This window comes from Salmo trutta, chromosome 29 (genome assembly GCF_901001165.1).
Source record: "Salmo trutta chromosome 29, fSalTru1.1, whole genome shotgun sequence".
NCBI lineage: Eukaryota > Metazoa > Chordata > Actinopteri > Salmoniformes > Salmonidae > Salmo > Salmo trutta.
The window spans coordinates 32096661-32115705 of NC_042985.1; the positions used below are offsets into that span (position 1 = coordinate 32096661).

Below are 19045 nucleotides of genomic sequence, written 5' to 3' on the forward strand. Positions count from 1 at the left end.
AGATTTACTCTGATTCCGTTCAATTACCTTTTGCACTTGCTGTGTATGGTGGCACATGTTGTTTGTGGTTACTTATTCATTCAGTTTGTTCTCCCACGTTTCATTTGAAGTGGGGGAAATCAAGCCTATACAGAGCTGTCAGTGATGGCACCATGCACACATCTCCAGGGGATTGCAGCAGGTTTGTAGTGCTGGGTTTCTTTAAGGTGGTTATTGTTATGTTACTTTGCATTTATATTGACTTTGGCAATCTGTTATTTTTCTCTATATATTTTATGTCTAAATTTACATTTTGCTTGCAGAACACATCGTGTGGGCAGGTATTCTTGTAAAGCATGTGTCAAACTCATTCCACATTAGGCTGAGTGTCTGCGGGTTTTCGCGTCTCCCTTGTACTTGATGAATTAAGGTCACTAATTAGTAAGGAACTCCCCTCACCTGGTTGTCTAGGTCTTAATTGAAAATAAAAATCAAAAACCAGCAGACACTCGGCCCTCCATGCAAGGAGTTTGACAGCCCTGTTGTAATGCAGTAAGCTGCGAAATATCTGCTTATGTTATGTTCAGCAAGCCATCCTTAGGCTTTTCTATGAGCTTCTCTTACAATGGCTTTAACCAAAGGAACTGTGGAAAATGTGAGAAGTTGAAGGACATTTCAGAATAGCCTATGATTTATATGTGAGTAAACCAGGAATGTGTCCAGAGGTGCTCAGTGGTGATGCATGTATGTGTGTGTGTGTGTGTGTGTGTGTGTGTGTGTGTGTGTGTGTGTGTGTGTGTGTGTGTGTGTGTGTGTGTGTGTGTGTGTGTGTGTGTGTGACTAGAATGACTAACATCTAATGTAGAGGAAGTGGGAAACGGTTATCTGGGGTAAATACTGGCCCTAGTGCGCCAGGAGGAAGATGTGTCCTTCGTACATCTCTGGCTGGCATCATTTGACAGTCATCTTAACCAGACTTGCAGAATACATGAACTTAGTCTTTCTGCACGGACATTTTTTTTGGTGTGGTTGTGGCCCTGTTCAGCTATGTTGGTCATGTGTGTGTGTAATTGACTTCGAAACATTGGCATCGTTGCCACCTGTCAATTCCACACAGCTGTGGCCTGCAAAATCCTCCCGAAAGCTGGTATAATTCTGTTCTGCCTGAACGCCCTCTCATTGATTCTGCTCATGCAGCCATGCATCACAGGTAAGAGCAGAGTAGAGTATAGGTTGGGTCCAATAGCACTGCTCCTGCTCTCGCAGTATCAGAAGTCAAGGTTCTGTTGAGGTTGAATACCAAGGCCTGAAAGGAAGCTGCTGTTACAAGACATAATTCTAGGGACATAGCTCTCAATTTCATTTGTGTGCCCTCTCCTATGTCCGAGCAGTCACCCATAACACATCTGACCAAAAACAAACCTTATTTCAACAATATCTTGTTCCTTCTTATAATAATTGCTCTGTCAGACTGCTGTTTTCTGGTAATCCCTATCTCACAGTAGAGGATTTGTAGGATCACAGACCAGGGTGAGTTGACCTCAGGAGGCCTCAGTGGCACAAACAAATAGAGACATACACCTACTTTCACTGTTGTGTGAATGTTTTTCTAAAGGAGCCTATACCGCACCATCCATGACCATCTGTCGTGGCTTTGTGTTGTCAGAGTGAATCAGATACCAGAGATCCACTAGCAATAATATTGTTATGTTGAAGATGATCAGCACGATGATGTGCTGTATGCAGATACAGTGCCTTCAGAAAGTATTCACACCCCTTGACTTTTTCCACATTTTGTTGTGTTACAGCCTTAATTAAAAATGTATTACATTTAGACGTTATGTCATTGGCGTACACATAATACCCCATAATGTAAAAGAGGAATTATGTTTTTTGAAATTTGCACAAATGAATTAAAAAGGAAAAGCTAGTCAATATGTATTCAATCCTTTTCTTATGGCAAGCCTGAATATGTTCAGGAGTAGAAATGTGCTTAACAAGTCACAATACGTTTCATGGTGTCATGACTTCCGCCAAAGTCGGTCCCTCTCCTTGTTCGGGCGGCATTCGGTGGTCAACGTCACCGGCCTTCTAGCCATCGCCGATCCACTTTTCATGTTCCATTTGTTTTGTCTTTGTCTTACACACCTGGTTTCAATCCCCCAATTACCTGTTCATTATTTAATCCACTGTTGCCCCATGTTTGTTTGTGAGTGATTATTTCTATGTAGGAAGGTCCGTTATTGTGGGCTCTGTTTTTGTATTGCATTTATTATATGTTGAGTAAAATAATAATAAGTATTTTATTTACTCATATCTGCTGTCCTGCACCTGACTCCTATACACCAGCTACACACAGACTTCCTTACACATGGACTCACTTTGTTTGCAATAATAGTGTTTAACATGATTTCTCGAATGACTATCTCATCTCTGTACCCCACACATCAGTCGAGCAGTGAATTTAAAACAGATTCAATCACAAAAACCAGGAAGGTATTCCAAAGCATCGCGAAGAAGGGCACCTATTGGAAGATGTGTAAAAAAAAAACAGACATTGAATATCCCTTTGGCATGGTGAGTTTATGAATTACACTTTGGATGGTGTATCAATACACCCAGTCACTGCAACGATACAAGCGTCCTTGTTTCCAGAGAGGAAGGGGGCCAATGGTGACTTTAAAACAATTACAGAGTTTAATGGATGTGATAGGAGAAAGCTGAGGATGAATCAACAACAATGTATTGACTCAGGGGTGTGAATAGTTATGTAAATAAGATACTGTATTTCTGTATTTCATTTTCAATAGATTTGCCCCCAAAAATGTTAACCTGTTTTCACGTTGTCGTTATGGGGTATTGTGTGTAGAAGGGTAAAAAAATAAATAATATTTAATACATTTTGAATTCAGGCTGTAACACAAACAATTGTGAAATAAGTCAAGGGGTATGAAGACACTGTATATAATTTAATATGGAGAAAAAAGAGGTGGACGGTCACTACAAATGTGGTCCAGTATACTGCATCTTAATCAAGAGTGAAAACCACATTATGGAAATGGTACCAGTGCTTGTATGCAGACCATTGTCATTGCAGGGTCTCAAAGAATGACTGAGATGTGAAGGATCACTTTTCAATTTGTATGAAAGTTCCTCAGATGGAGGTGCTTATCTGATAGAATTGTACTGCATTTCAACGTGGAAGCTCTTTTGTGGTCTCTTAGATGAGAGTGAATATCTATGGACAAAACTATGGTGCACCTTAGAGATTTGTGTCTGATTGATGTTGTCTGTAAGGCTGATGATGTTGTCATCAAGGGGGAAATTAAACTCTTCATGGATTTGATAGTTCTGTGTGTCATCGTGTGGAAATAATCTGACTTTGCAGCGTTTAAAAGACAGAGCAAGAAATTATGATTGCTGTAGGGTGAAGTCAGTGTTGTGTAACTGTTCCTTGGGAAGAAAAATAGAGATATACTCCAATCCCTTCCAAATGTCCTTGCAGCTTGATGCAATTTATTTCATTGGTACAGTATTTACAAAAAGTATTCCTCCCTCACTGCTGTCTTTTACGTAAGTAGTATATGCCAGTTTTACAACATTACAGTGAAAAAAGTCAAGTATGTGAGCGAGAGAGGTTTTATATGGCTAATAAAATGAATTGTAAGAATGTATAAACAACACTTTCTGGTATTCAACCTGATAATGTAATGTAGACTGCTGGAGTGTGCAGTTACTGTACACTCAATCACGGGAATACTTTTATTAAACAGCTTCATTTTGTATAGTTTAGAGAGAACAGTCGATGATAACTCATTATGGAGAATCAAACCCTAGAGGATTTTCATATGTGGGCAATTCAATGGTAACAGAATGACGCTGAGACTGCTTTTTCACCTTACAAGTATGGCACACAAAACCCATTGATTGCAAAGTTAAACAAAGTATAGAGCTCTATGCACAATAACTATTTTTTTGAATTTCCATAGAACATTTGACAAAAATACGTTTACTCGAACAGTGCAGATGTTAAATTTGGCAATGGAATGACGGTATAATCTTCCTCAGTTTTGTATGTGACTGTATTTTCCCCTGAACTCGGTTATATAGCTACTCTGAATTAAGATTCAAAGATGTCTGCAGAAATAATGGGGTGTCAGCTGTGATAAGGCACCTTGAGTTTGACAAAAAATCTATTTTGGTTATCGAACTACAGTAAGTGAAGTCGATTAACACCCGGTAACAGAATGATGGTAAGATAATTTCATCATGAGTCCCTGATCTGTACTATACAGAAATGCATAATTGTGAATGCCATTATCTTTATGGTGATGCATCCTGAAAGGTACACACAGGTAGAACATTTTCCTTTGCATGTTGGGGTATTGTTATTCTGAGCTCCACCCCCAGACAGTTTTCACACTCTTGCTTTGATAGAAATAGAAAGAAATCAGTTATGAGCTGAACACAACAGTATGCCACTGGAAGGGAGGACAGTTGCAGGTGACCCAACAGTGGTTTGTGACTACTATGAATTCCCATTGTAGTCAATTCAGTTGCAGTCAATCTGTTACAGGTTTTTTGGTCAATCTTTCACAGATTTGGTAACTGAATGACACTTAATAAATCACAGACTGGGACATTTTCAGCTTCCAGAAATTGTGTACAGATCCTTGCGACATGGGGCTGTGCATTATCATGCTGAAACGTGAGGTGATGGCGGCAGATGAATGGCACGGCAATGGGCCTCATGACCTCGTCACGGTATCTCTGTGCATTGAAATTGCCATCGATAAAATGCAATTGTGTTTGTTGTCCATACCAGAACCCTACCGGCACCAACGTTGACATCAGCAAACTGCTCGCCCACACAATGCCATACACGTGGTCTGCTGTTGTGAGGCTGGTTGGACATACTGCCAAATTCTCTAAAATGACGTTTATGCTAGAGAAATGAACATTCAATTCTCTGGAAACAGCTCTGGGGGACATTCCTGCAGTCAGCATGCCAATTGCACGCTCCCTCAGAACTTGAGTCATCTGTGGCATTGTGTTGTGTGACAATACTGCACATTTTAGAGTGGCCTTTTATTGTCCCCAGCTCAAGGTGCACCTGTGCAATGATCATGCTGTTTAATCAGCTTCTTGATATTTCACACCTCTCAGGTGGATGGATTATCTTGGAAAAGGAGAAATGCTCACTAACAGCGATGTAAACAAATTTGTGCAGAACATTTGAGAGAAATAAGCTTTTTGTGAATATGGAACATTTCTGGGATCTTTTATTTTAGCTCATGAAACATGGGACCAACACTTCTTGCGTTTATATTTTTGTTCATTGTATATATGCCTTAATAAAAATAAATAAATAGACTCTTAGCTTTCATTTGACACCAAATTGTATGGGCTCCTATGAACTTCACATGTTAGTGCTCATGGGGCTTTTTACATGGAAATGCCCATGTCTATAAGAGAGTGAGTTCACTTGTACAAAAAGGCAATTGATTTGACCTTATTAAAATATACAGCTTTGTGGATTCGCTGCAGTACTGTAAGATGTTTGAGGGTACATTTATTAATTTTCCAGATTTTTAATGGACATCATGACCATTTCATTGGGTTGGTTGACTGATGCAATGTGATTTTCTTGTCAAATGGAATTCATGCTACATCGATAAATAGAAAGCATGGCCGCCACAGAATAAACATGGTTTGATTATAACTGACTTGAATTATGTAGAAACTGTGCTTCATAACATCCCTTGGTGTTTTGAAATCAAAAAGCGTATAAATTGTCTGTGACACCCACTACTCAGATAGCTGTATAGAATTATTGAAAGTCACTTTTTCCACACCGAATAGAATCGGAGGAGACATGTTGTTGCCGCCCACCCCCTCTGTGAGCAACACTAATTTGAGAAACACATGTATTATATATATTTTAAATAATGTATGATTTAGAAATATTTATCTAAATGAGATGTAGTTATTAGGATTGTGTCCCTGGGTGACCTTATGTCAGAGAGTACCAGAGTCTCTAATCTTAGAAAAGTCCTGCAATGTGAGAAAAAGACAGACAGCATGGCAGCTGTTTTAACTACAAGGCAATGGAGTAGGATGTCAATATCTCCAGCAGAAGGCCTCCCCTCTTAGCTCTACCCCCTGACCCCTGGTCCTAAAGCCAGATCCATCAGAGATATAGGGACTTTTATTTCAGCCTTAACTCCTTCGAATATGCAGATTATTTCTATTCTTCGCAGACACATTTAGGGTGGAGCGTCAGCTCTGTGCACATCCCGCACAGGGACAAAAGCACTTAGCGTCAGGGTTTTCAGCTGCAGATTACTGGTTCAGCCACGCTACACAATTACTTGTTGTCTTGTTGCCATGGTAGAAGACTGATTTTCTTTTAGTGTTTAGTTTGTCACTATAAATAGATAAACAGCCTCCCTCTGTCTGAATACCTGGTTCTGACTGGTGTTGCTAAATCCATCTCCTTGTTGGGGGGGATTTGCTGGGATCTTTCCTGTGCCACTGCTGTGTTTTATACCCACTAACACTATTAATTGTTACCAGGAGGTTTGAACAAATGTAGGGTAGAAAACTGACAAATCAGTACAAATGGTACAGTTAAAGTAGCAGCCAGATATTTATTTCACTGTGCAAATGAATTGAATTAGCTAAACATTGAGTGACCTGATGTAACCAGTTTTCCTTATTTATTTTTTCTTGAAGTGCTACAATTCATTACAAGTTTCCGTATTTCTTGGGACTTAGGGCATTGCAATACTTGCAACAATCCATCATCTAAATCCAAACCTGACAGCAAGGTCAAACGGTGAAATTATGCCTCGATACTCTGATCGACTGGGCATCAAGTTCACCTGGAAAAATTAGAATTCTGTCTGGGTGCCCAAATCAAACCCAAATGTTTGCCAGGCTCCAGTGACACAGATCAAAGCAATATTGATGCTGTCCCAGTGCGAAGGGAAAAAAGAAGTTGAACTCACTTCCTGTGGGATTACCATGGTTCATAAATCCCAAAGGAATCAAACTCAGAGATACAGAAAACAAATGTAAGCCCTTGAGGATTAACAATCTAATTTCTCTGCTTGCAAGAATGAAAAGAGGATTTCCATTCCTCCTTTGATATCTGTCATATTAATAATGTATTAATTTCTGCAATTTATGGGATAAAGTATAGCCCTGTGCATCAGAGCCTAGACAGCTCCGGTCAAAGCGAGCCAGGGCTACATTTCTTTTTTGTCTCCTTTGTGCGTTACCTGAAATGGCGGATTGTGTGTAGAGGGTAAATTCCCCTTCAGGCATGTTTTTCCCCCTCCTTCCTTTCCCTGCAGAAAAGAATATCACTTTATATAAAGGGAAAAGGATAAAGCCATGGCCAAGATACAGATACAGTAATGCTGCATTAAATGTCGGATTAAACCCAGAGAATACCTAGCCTAGGGCTCTGGGGCTCCGGGAGACAGACCTGATGATAACGCTATATCGCCTTCCGCCTCACAACACTGCCAAAGGTCACTGCTGTCACAGGCTGCAGAGAACTGGGATTTTATTAACCATGGCCGACTTCTTTAGAGACAGGGGTTAAGGGTGCATACAGATCATTGTCATTGTTGTGTTATCAATGTGTCCATTCATGCTTTGTAGCACGCTGTACTGTGTAAAATACAGTATATTCACTTTTCCTCCCTGTGCCGTATTCAAAAGTAGAGCATGTGTGTTGATTTAGGCCCAGCACATTGTGCTGATCCTGAAATGATGAGAGGCCCTCATCCATTATTGGTCTATGTGTTATAGTTTAAATACCCCCTTTTCATACCTCTGCTCTGAATTGACACAATTATCTTTTGAGGACCTTGATGGAGTTGAACATCTCTGTCAATATCTCATTTTAAATGAGCAGATTTCCTGCCAGTGCTCAATCTTCACAGGATCTTTAGAGACAGGTCACAACACACCATCGTTCATTTTCTCTCCAATTAGTCCCCACAATCATGTGCTATGAGAGGAGAGGGTGATGGGTAATTTCCTCAATGGTGACTCCCACAGGCTTGAGTTGGATATAATTGACTTTAGAATGTGACTCATTAACCTGCGTCTGTGGAATAGATGATATATGGGATTTTTATTCACAAATAGATATATCAGTCCCAGACGTAAAGGATATTGCTAATTAATGGTGGCTGGACTGAACCGCCAAGACCCGGTAAGATTGATAACACGTGGGATCACATTTCCTGTCTTCTATCTTCCTTCCCTTGTTTATTTCCCCTGTTGGCCACTCTGTTGTGTCTAAGAGTTATTATCCTCTTGCTTTGCTCATTTTTAATCACTTTCACTGAATCAGAAGAAGGGATTAAGCCTATCAACTGTTGTTCTCATACTAATGTTTCTTAAGGCGGATATGGTCCGTTTAGTCAGCAGTGTACGTTTGTAGTAGGACTTGAACAGTCCCATCTCTGTTTGGACAGAAAAAAATCGATACAGTAACATATCACAATATTATTTTTTGTACGATATGATATCAATATTTGACTCCAAGTATCGATTTGTAAAAAACATACATTACATTTTTTTGCTACTTTAGGTCGAGTTAGCTAATGCTAGTCGGCTGTACAAGCGCCAAAACTCTTGTCTCTCTGCAGCAGATACAGTGAGCAATATGTTTGGAACATTAAATCGCAATGAAATCGCTGTATTGAATCGCAATACATATAGAATTGTGAGAATCGCAATAAATATCGTATCGGCACCTGATAATATCATATTGTGAGGTCCCTGGTAATTCCCAGCCCTAATTTGTATGGGTTATTAAATGGTATAACCTCCGGTAAATAGCCTACATTTTTCATTACAATAATGACATAAAGAATTTCATCCATGCAATGGTCGCATGTACTTTTAAATGACCACCCGGTACAACCAGAAGAGGACTGGCCACCTCTCGGAGCCTGGCTCCTCTCTAGGTTTCTTCCTAGGTTCTTGCCTTCTATGGAGTTTTTCCGAGACACTTTGCTTCGGCATCTGCATTGCTTGCTCTTTGTGGTTTTAGGCGGGGTATCTGTAAAGCCCTTTCCCACTGGGCACAGACGTCAGTTCAACGTCTAGTTTTCCGTGGCCGACGTGAGTAAGACATTTTAGCGTGTTAACCCTCGCAAGTCTGTCGGCCCAGATGGCATCCCTAGCTGCGTCCTCAGAGCATGCGCAGACCAGCTGGCTGGAGTGTTTATGGACATATTCAATCTCTCCCTCACCCAGTCCACTCTCCCCACATGCCTCAAGATGTCCAGCAAAGATAACTGAACTAAATGACTATCGCCCCATAGCACTCACTTCTGTCATCATGAAGTGCTTTGAGAGACTAGTCAAGGATCATATCACCTCTACCTTACCTAACACCCTAGACCCACTTCAATTTGCTTACTGCCCCAACAGGTCCACAGACAATGCAATCGCCATCGTACTGCACACTGCCCTATCCCATCTGGACAAGAGGAATACATATGTAAGAATGCTGTTCATTGACCATAGCTCAGCATTCAACACCATAGTACCCTCCAAGCTCATCATTAAGCTCGAGGTCCTGGGTCTGAACCCCGCCCTGTGCAACTGGGTCCTGGACTTCTTGACGGGCCGCCCCCAGGTGGTGAAGGTAGGAAACAACGGCTCCACTTCGCTTATCCTCAACACTGGAGCCCCAACAAGGTTGCGTGCTCAGCCCCCTCTTGTACTCCCTGTTCACCTATGACTGCATGGCCATGCACGTCTCCAACTCAATCATCAAGTTTGCAGATGACACAACAGTAGTAGGCCTGATTACCAACAATGACGAGACAGCCTACAGGAAGGAGGTAAAGGCCCTGGGAGTGGTGTGCCAGGAAAATAACCTCTCACCTAACTAGCTGATCGTGGACTTCAGGAAACAGCAGAGGGAGCATCCCTCTATCCACATCAACGGGACCGCAGTGGAGAAGTTGGAAAGCTTCAAGTTCCTCGGTGTACACATCACTGACAAACTGAAATGGTCCACCCACACAGAGAGTGTGGTGAAGAAGGCGCAACAGCGCCTCTTCAACCTCAAGAGGCTGAAGAAATTTGGCTTGGCATCTAAAACCCTCACAAACTTTTACAGCAACCTTCTCGGGCTGTATCACCGCCTGCTACGGCAACTGCTCCGCCCGCAACCGCAGGTCTCGCCAGAGCCTGGTGAGGTCTGCCCAACTCATCACCGGGGGCAAACTACCTGCCCTCCAGGACACCTACAGCACCCGATGTCACAGGAAAGCCCCCAAAAAATCATCAAGGACAACAACCACCTGAGCCACTGCCTGTTCACCCCGCTATCATCCAGAAGGTGAGGTCAGTACAGGTGCATCAAAGCTGGGACCGAGAGACTGAAAAACAGCTTCTATCTCAAGGCCATCAGACTGTTAAACAGCCATCCCTAATACATTAGAGGCTGCTGTCCTATATACATAGACTTGAAATCACTGGCCACTTTAATAATGGAACACTAGTCACTTTAATAATGTTTACATATTTTGCATTACTCATCTCATATGTATATACTGTATTCTATCCAATTCTACTGTCTATGCCGCTCTGACATTGCTCGTCCAAATATTTATATATTCTTAATTCCATTTCTTACTTTAGATGTGTGTGTTTTGTTTTGTGTGTATTGTTGTGCAATTGTTAGATATTACTTGTTAGATATTACTGCACTGTTGGAGCTAGAAACACAAGCATTTCGCTACACAATAACATCTGCAAAACACGTGACATGTGACACATAAATTCGATTTTTTGATTTACATTTGGTTGAGTTGTCAACTAACGTGAATTCAATGTGAAAACACCATGTCATTGGATTTAGGAAAAATATGGGTGAGAAAAAGACTAAATGCCCTTATGTTCATGACTTTTTTCAAATCCAATCAGTTTTCCACATTGATTCAACGTCATCACATAAATTTGTTTTGGTTGAAATGACGTGGAAACAACGTTGATTCAACCAGTTTGTGTCCGTGGGTTGTGACAACTGCTGATGTAAAAAGCCAACAAGGTCAGTGTATTTTATGGGTCAACTGAAATCTGATCCGGAAACTAGTGGTATGCATTCAATTTCCAATCTCTTTCTGTGAATTGACATTGTTGTCTTCATCATCGATAAGGGGAGCTTTGAAGCACTGAAGTGGTCCCTGACATTCTGTGTGCTTTCCCTTTGATTTCTCTTTGCTCATCTTGTTCACTTTGCTCTCTCTCTCTCTCTCTCTCTCTCTCTCTCTCTCTCTCTCTCTCTCTCTTCCCTTCACTCTCATCACCTTGACGTCTTCTTTGTTTGTTTAACAACCATGGAGACTGTTTCAGGTCTGCTGCTCTTGTCCATGAAAGAAATCAGTTCAGTGGCTATGAAATTGTGAGTTTAGTAATGTTTTTTTTTTTTTTTTTGCTGCTGCAAAGGCAGATTACCAGCCAGTGGTAGCTAGATGGTTTGTGAGATTCTTTATGGATTCTACTGATACAATATATTGATACATAACCCACAGTGTAGACTATCTTATATATCATTATTCAACCTGGCAGATTCATTACCACTGACGAATTACTTACTTTTAGCAATGGCTAAAATGACTTATTATGCTGGCTATGACATTAAAACTATACTTTTGATATCATGTATGGTCAGTCCTTGCATCCATAGCTCTGTCAATACATTTGAGTGGTTACATTTTTCAAGCCCCAGCCCTCAGCTTTTACCCGTAAAAAAAGTGGTGGGGAGATGCTTTGTTATTGTTTCAAATGCGGATTACCTCTTTAATGGGAGATTAGCTTTTCTATCATTATAGAAAATCCAAGTAGGAAAGCTTTCAATCAATTTGTTCAGCAAGGGAAAACATAGCACAGAAGATAATATATATATTTTTCATTCAAATTAGTTAAGTTCAAGTATGACAGTTATGAAAAGTAAAGTCTGGTCATACAGCCTGTCTGGTGAAAAGGTGCTCTCCCCCCAAAAATATTTAGGTATTTATTTCCTTCTGTGCATACACTTTGTGTATGAGGCTTTTCTCCAAACATTTTTGGTTTCCATTTTCCTTCTGGGCATTTCAACACAGAATGAACTAACAAAAACCCCAGACACTCTATTACAGTTTCTCACTTTGCTCCGTTCTTCTCATGTGTCATCCCCCAGCTATAATGGTTGGGATCTGGGGCTTTGTGTCCTGTCCCATATCCTTAAGAATCTGAAGTATTTTATTTTCCCTTTGCCTCAAATCAATTCCAGACACCGCAGTTTCCTGCTCCCTAGATCAGGCTGGCTGGCTGGACTGGGCCATCTGAAACTCCAGCTACTCCTTAATTTCCAGGAATAGGAGAAGGCTGGGGAGTTTGGGGCTTTGGAAACCGACAGTTCCACTGTTCCACAGTTTGAGTGTAGCTGTAAAAAGACATTATGCTAGCAATTCCTCTTTTTGTGACTAAAATACTAGCATCTCGTTGCTAGACAAAAGGGAAAAGACTGGATTTTTTATAAACCTCACACATTTTAATTATGGTTAAATTGTCTTGTGGGTGATTGAATAGCGGAAGAGATGCAGATGTCTTCAATAATTTTTTTTCTTATTTTTTCTATATATCCGGTCATTAACATTCTTGGATACACAGCAATGAGGCATACCAATTAGACTTGCATAATAACCGAATACATAATTATTATGTTATGGATGTGACACAAAAAGAGAAACCCTGGTTCTTACTAATTGGAGGCACCACCATAGCATGCGTTGCCTTCTGACGTCTGCTGGTTGTCAGTAGTGGAAACCCTTTGTAAAGGTTTTGAGTACATGCCATTTGGTTTCACATTCAGTGGAGAGATTTCAGATTGGTGCTTGCATTTGCAGTCTATTTTGCTATTTCCGATTCAAATTTCTTGTTTCTTTTATGTTTCTTTAATTGTATTCTCAGCTGTTTAGAAAGTATATTTTTGAGCTGAATAGTTATTCAGCATTTTCTTAATGATACAACTCTTTGGGTAATGGTATTGTTGAGCAATTGCAACATCAATTCAGTTTTGCTGACTGTAGTAAATGTTCATTAACTTCTGTGTGCACCCTACCATTTTCGTCATTTACAAAGATAGTCTTTCCTCTGCTTTATTCATTTCAAGTTGAAGATACATTTACTAAATTACAGAGGTTAGGGATACTGGCATGAATAAGTTATCTTTCAGAATTCCTAGATAGGCCTATTATTAATGCTGTTTGTGTTCATATACATAATACAGCGCAATCATGTCTTCTGAGACTAGGATTACTAGTCTATGAACAAACTGATGTGGGTACTTGTAGTTAATAATTACTCCTTAACTTTATGTAGTGGCTTAAGAGAGATCAGATACCCCCTACTCCACCAGATACACACACACACGCATGAACACACATAGTCAGAAGCTGATGTGAAGTGGAACAATCGTGTTTGTCTCGCTAAACCTTATCCTTCCCTTTGTGGTTTGTCTGTGACTGCCCTTTGTTCAGGCTGTGTATGCACTGTACTGTTTCAGCTGTAGCTTCTTGTCCTTCTCTTACTCTCCATCTTGTTTTCCTTCCAGTTTGTTGTAGTCATGAGTGACAGGTGCATCCTACCTTCACACTGCTCTATCAAACCCCTTCCCACCCACACTCCTGTAGCCAGGTATACAGAAGAAGCACTGTGGTTGACTTGTGCAGGGCTTCTAACCTTCAGATATTTCAAGGTAACTTAACCTGAGTGCTGAGCCTTGTTTGCCACAGGAAAATGATACTCAGTCATAAACCTTTCAACTTCAAGGGCATGCACTGCCTTCCTGAGCACACCAGAGAGGAAAGAAGCCTAGGGCTGATCTGAAATATCATCACTTTGAGTGCAGCTCCTCTGTGATACATACCTCCTCCACCATTTCCATCTCCATCCCACAGCCAGCCGTCTCGGTAACGAGACTCCCACCATCGCTTCAAGCTCAGCTGCATCCTTCTGCATCCTCTCCCTCACTCTTTTTTTGGTTGCTTTCCCTTACTCTCAGAGTGCAAATTACTGGCTGCTATCCATGGAATCAGTCGTTTTCCACGGCTCTTGACATCCCTCTGAGCAACGGCATCGGCAGCAACATGAACAGCAGCATGCAAAGGCTGTAGCAACAGTAACAGTATCTTCTGTACGTGCACTCTTCCTTCACCTGTAGCCGTGACGCAACATTGTGGATGATGGCTTTAGCATATTATTCTGACTCTGTCAGCTCAGAGGGGGAAAAAAGCGGGTGCATCACTCACCTGTTAGAATACTAATGACCTCTTTGGCTCTGAAGTGCATAAAGCCAGACTGGGGTATTTTGTTTGTGAAACACCTACACTGATTAGTCTGTGTAATTGAATGGCAATTAAGAGTCAGGATATGTCCTGGGAGCACAATCGTTTCTTTTCTCTATTTTGTTGCTTTAAAAAGCCACAGGATGCAGCCCACAGTAACCAGACACCAAAGACCACTTCTCCTCCTTGCAGTGCGGCTTCAAAGCCTCTTTCCATGCAGTCGTATTGAGTAGAAAATCGTTTTTTGTTGTTGTTGTTTATCCTCTTATGTCTTCTTTTAAAGAGTTAAGTCTGTCAAGGCCATGCATGCTATGATATCTTTGTAGATATACTAGCAAGTCTTTGTTATGAGGCATTGATTTACAGAAGCCATATCGTATACAAAAGGTAAAAACAGGACAGTATTTTCAAAGTTGATAAGCTTGTCAGCGGGGTATATGTGACACAAGTGGTCACTTAGGGCCCCCGGCCGCTAGGGACTCAGTCGGTGTCTCAACTTACTGTTGCGACTTAGAATAGTAGAATACAAAAGGTGCAATTTCGCAAATTTGGTTGCGCTTCACCAGTTTTTCTCTTGTTTTGTCAGTCACTGACAGTCACTAAATTTGAACGTCAGCTAACATTTTTTAGCTTGGTAAGTTAGTCTAGCCAGCTAACTAAACTTGTAGTTATCATGTCCGAATTGAGACTGGGCATGCAGGGCAGGTGCCCAGGGGTCCTGACTGCCAGGGGACCCCCATTGATTTTGTTAGTCACTCTCACTCAGCTATCATTAACATGGCATGCGTTTTGGCAAAAATGTTCTCTACACTCCATGGCAAAATGGGTAGAATTGTGTGAAATGTGTAATAAGATTGCAAAATGTTTGCTCCACCATGGCAAAATGTGTAGAATTGCAGAAAGCTTGCTTTAAAACAGCAACATGTGCTCTACTCTCCATAGCAAAATGTGTAGAATTCCAGGAAATTCACTTTAAAAGAAAAAAAAATGTCTCTCTCTAAAATGAATAGGAGAATAGCAGAGAACCTCCTGATCTCAGAGTCCTCTATGGTAATAGTGTTGGAGCAATTACCTGTCAGAGTGAGAAGCAGCATGGTGAAGCTCTGAGGACTTCACAAGACTACAGTCCTGATCACTTGACCCTGATCTGCTTATTTCAACACTGTAAGAATAGGTGGTGACGGTGGTGTATTTCTCAATTTTTTTATCCAAACAAAGATTCAGAGAAAGCCCGATTCCTAGGAATAGAACCACCACTCAGGCGGATACAGGGGTCATGCTCCAAAATACAGCATTGTTAAAGGGAAACACTCAGCACCTATGGTGTAATATACAGACTGCAGTGCACCTTGTTTTTCCATGAAAGTGGCGTATTACAGAGCATGTGGTTGGCTTAGAGGGGTGGTTGATTTTCATTATGATATGGTCTGTCTAACAATCTGCTGTGATCATATGGCCACTTTGTGTTGAGTGCAAGCATGTTTTTATCCGTATAACCCATACAGTACCGTGCTTGTATCTTTAAAGGATGCATAGCCTACTGTTTAGAGGTGCAACCTTATTCACTGTATTTAACATTTCTTGGAACTTGAATGAAAATACATTTAGCTGTATATTTAATGGTCTTTGTTTTTGTTGTAATGTTCATTCTTTTATTCCATATAGATTAGGTAATTATACTGAGAAAACATTCAATATCGCGTTCGAGCAGTGCAAAGGTATGTCATTCTTCACACATGCCATTCTTAGAGCAGAAATACCTCCACTCTTTTACATCCCCTCAAGCTGCACAGTAAACCAAGCACTAAACCCTCCTCCACTGCTCCAGTAAGTGCTTCAAAGCTGGTCACGAAAAGGGAAGGCCAGGATGCAGGCAGCACATGGAGAATTAATTCCAAAGCTGCTGCATCCCTCTCAGCAACCCCATTTGTAACGCTAGACTGTAGTCTCTACCTCTCTCTTTCTCCCTCGCTGTCTCTCTCTTCTATCTCTACACCCTCTCTCTGTGTATTTCTCTCTTTCCCTCTATCCCTCACTCTCTCTTTTTTCTCTTTCTTTCTTTCTTTCTTTCTTTCTTTCTTTCTTTCTTTCTTTCTTTCTACCATGTTGTTGTCATGTTGTGTTGTTGTCGTAGGTCTCTCTTTATGTAGTGTATCTCTTGTCATGATGTGTGTTTTGTCCTATATTTGTATTTTTAATCCCAGCCCCTGTCCCCGCAGGAGGCCTTTCGCCATTTGGTATGCTGTCATTGTAAATAAGAATGTGTTTTTAACTGACTGGCCTAGTAAAGGTTAGCATAGGCAATTCATTGTATAATGGCAACACCCAATAAATAAACTGTTTGCCCACACCATTCACACAATCAGTACATGTGCACACTCAATAGACGTACTTTGTGCACACACAATAGTATGACAATACAGTCATAAACACTTGTGAGAATAGACGGTGGAGCCTCCAGGGTTCTGGAAGACAGGGGCATATATCAAATCTGCACAGACATGAATCACCTTTATTGCTTTAAACCAATTCCATCTAGACCTATGTGTGACTGGACTTACAGAATTAAACTGGCACTAGAGAATAAGAGAGAAAGAGAGAGAGAGAAAGAGTGAGGGAGTGGGACAGGGAGAGGGATAGAGAGAAAAAAGCCCCCTTGTTCAATTCCTAAAAGCTTCTCTTTTCTTGTACAATTTTAATGGTAGGTAAGCTGAACCCCTCTGCACAGGGAGGTTCAGGTTTGAGCATACAATTCCGTACTCTGTCTGCTGTTAAAATGCATTTGTTTTGCTTGCGATTAAAAACGTATAGCTCCAATAACCATTGGGGAGCGATTGCGCTTCCTACTTAAAAAAAGAAGAACTACAAGAACTATAAACCAGCTATAAAAACCAAACCCCAACCCCCACATGCACCTTCAGAGGCTGAAGAAATGCTTTACTTATTGAGGACATCATTTGACAGGCCCCCTTTCTACTGTGTGAAAATCATGAGACATTTGATTCTTATTATAACCCTAATGAAGCCCTGCATTGAACCAGTAAAATATTTTTTTGTATGCACTGCTTAATGATATTTCCTTTGAGGACTATGCTTGCTGGTTAGAGTTCAATTATGTAAGATCCCCACTGAGCTTTTTGGGGTTTCCCTCAATCAAATGATGTGGGATCTTATGCCTTTTAGAGTCTATTGATGTGTTGGGGCTCAATATTAAACATCAGCATGGAACAAACTCAATTATTCCACTTTCCCCTTTGTTCCATTTAAAATAGTCCTATTGGCAGTGCACTAAGACATGTGCTGTTACAGCACCTCAATGAGATACTGAAGACACTTGCTTAATGTCAAAAAGACTGCGCTGAAGAGAGGGAGGATTTTTCTGACCAGTGCCTCTCTCCTGATCTTCTCTTTTCATGGGTGTGATAGTGTGAAGTTACTGGCTACTTTTAGAATAGCGGAGACTTGGAGAAAGACTAGAGGGATTGTTTTAATTGTCCCTCACTGTCAGGTCACTCCATTTCTCCTCAGACATCCCCTCTCCACCAATGTCCATGGCTGGGCTTGAACAGTAGAAATAGAGCCGGAGTCACACACTACAATTAAGGCCAAGGATATTTGTAGCTGGCAATTTAGTTTCTTCTGGAGGACAAGCTATTTTTTCCCCTTTATCCCATAACAATTGTCTCTAAGTCTCAGTAATAATTTTGCACTTACAAGCAGCTGTGGCATTTTCTTACCCCTCATTAAGTTATTTATTCAAGAGGAACATGATACACTTCTTTTAGCGTTTTTCTTCATGAATCTTGTTCTGGAGGCAGCTCTGCAGAGTTGTCACTAGCTGGCACAGCCACAAAGTCATACAATCTGATTTTGAACCTAACCTTAACCCTAACCTTAACCACACTGTTAACCTTAACCTTAAATTAAGACCAAAAAGCACATTTTTGTTTTCATACATTTTTACAATATAGCCAATTTTCACTTTGCAGCTGGTCAATCTTGCGGCAGTCGCTCAGTCCTGCCTCCAGGGCAAGACTCATGACAGTAAACCTGCATATATTACAGTCTGCAGCTATGGCCTATCCGCCCTTTTACAATATTTACAAGACGCTATAGCGTGTTGATATACACGTATAAAACGTATAAAAACATTAAGAATGTTTAGACTGACATAGACTGACCAGGTGAATCCAGTTGAAATATTTGATCCCTTATTGACATCACCTGTTAAATCCACTTCAATCAGTGTAGATGAAGGGGAGGAGAGAGGTTAAAGAAGGATTTTTAAGCCTTGAAACAAGTGAGACATGTATTGTGTATGTGTACCATTCAGAGGGTGAATGGGCAAGACAAAAGTTAGGTTTGTGTCAAGAACTGGAAGGCTGCTGGGTTTTTCACGCTCAACAGTTCTAATTTGTATCAAGAATGGTCCATCATCCAGAGGACTTCCAGCTAACTTGACACAATTGTGGGAAGCGCTGAAGTCAACATGGGCTTTCGACAACTTGCAGAGTCTGACGAATTGAGGCTGTTCTGAGGGGGGGGCAAGTCAATATTAGGAAGGTGTTCCTGATGTTTGGTATGTTCAGTGTATTTTTCCATATTCACAAATGCTACCTCACCATTCCATAGTGGTGCTGCATTGAAATATTTAGCTGTCTAGCCATCCACTGGAATACTTAATACATGACTCACAG

General features: G+C 40.9%; 1 protein-coding gene across 3 annotated transcripts in view; it reads left to right on the forward strand.

The window, feature by feature from the left end:
• LOC115167409 (cadherin-11) overlaps positions 1 to 19045 on the forward strand; it is a 67893-nt gene that overhangs the window by 23792 nt on the left and 25056 nt on the right. The gene's annotated exons all lie outside the window — the stretch shown is intronic.